This window comes from Physeter macrocephalus, chromosome 19 (assembly GCF_002837175.3).
Source record: "Physeter macrocephalus isolate SW-GA chromosome 19, ASM283717v5, whole genome shotgun sequence".
Classification (NCBI taxonomy): Eukaryota; Metazoa; Chordata; class Mammalia; order Artiodactyla; family Physeteridae; genus Physeter; species Physeter macrocephalus.
In genome coordinates this window covers 1,705,640-1,706,596 of record NC_041232.1, presented here as the reverse complement: position 1 = coordinate 1,706,596, position 957 = coordinate 1,705,640, and positions in this window count along the sequence as shown.

The following is a 957-nucleotide window of genomic DNA, read 5'->3' as shown; positions in this document are numbered from 1 at the left end:
GTGGTAAATGGGAGTGTTTCCTTAATTTCTCTTTCTGATTTTTTGTTGTTGGTGTATAGGAATGCCAGAGATTTCTGTGCATTAATTTTGTACCCCACAACCTTACCAAATTCATTGATTAGTTCTAGTAGTTTTCTGGTGGCATGTTTAGGATTTTCTACGTATAGTATCATGTCATCGGCAAATAGTGACAGTTTGACTTCTTCTTTTCCAATATGTATTCCTTTTATTTCTTTTTATTGTCTGATTGCTGTGGCTAGGACTTCCAAAACTATGTTGAATAAGAGTGGTGAGAGTGGACATCCTTGTCTGGTTCCTGATCCTAGTGGAAATGCTTTCAATTTTTCACCATTGAGTATGATGCTTGCTGTGGGTTTGCCATATATGGCCTTTATTATGTTGAGGTAGGTTCCCTTTATGCCCATTTTCTGGAGAGTTTTTATCATAAATCGGTGTTGAATTTTGTCAAAAGCTTTTTCTGCATCTACTGAGATGATCATATGGTTTTTATTCCTTAATTTGTTAATGTGGTGTATCACATTGATGGATTTTCGTATATTGAAGAATCCTTGCATCCCTGGGATAAATCCCACTTGATCATGGTGTATGATCCTTTTAATGTGCTGTTGGATTCTGTTTGCTAGTACTTTGTTCAGGATTTCTGCGTCTATGTTCATCAGTGATATTGGTCTATAATTTTCTTTTTTTGTGATATCTTTTTCTGGTTTTGGTATCAGGGTGATGGTACCTTCATAGAATGAATTTGGGAGTGTTTCTCCCTCTGCAAATTTTTGGAAGCGTTTGAGAAGGATCTGTGTTAGCTCGTCTCTAAATGTTTGATAGAATTCGCCTGTGAAGCCATCTGGTCCTGGACTTTTGTTTGTTGGAAGATTTTTTAAAAAAAATAAATTTATTTATTTATTTTTGGCTGTGTTGGGTCTTCGTTGCTATGCACGG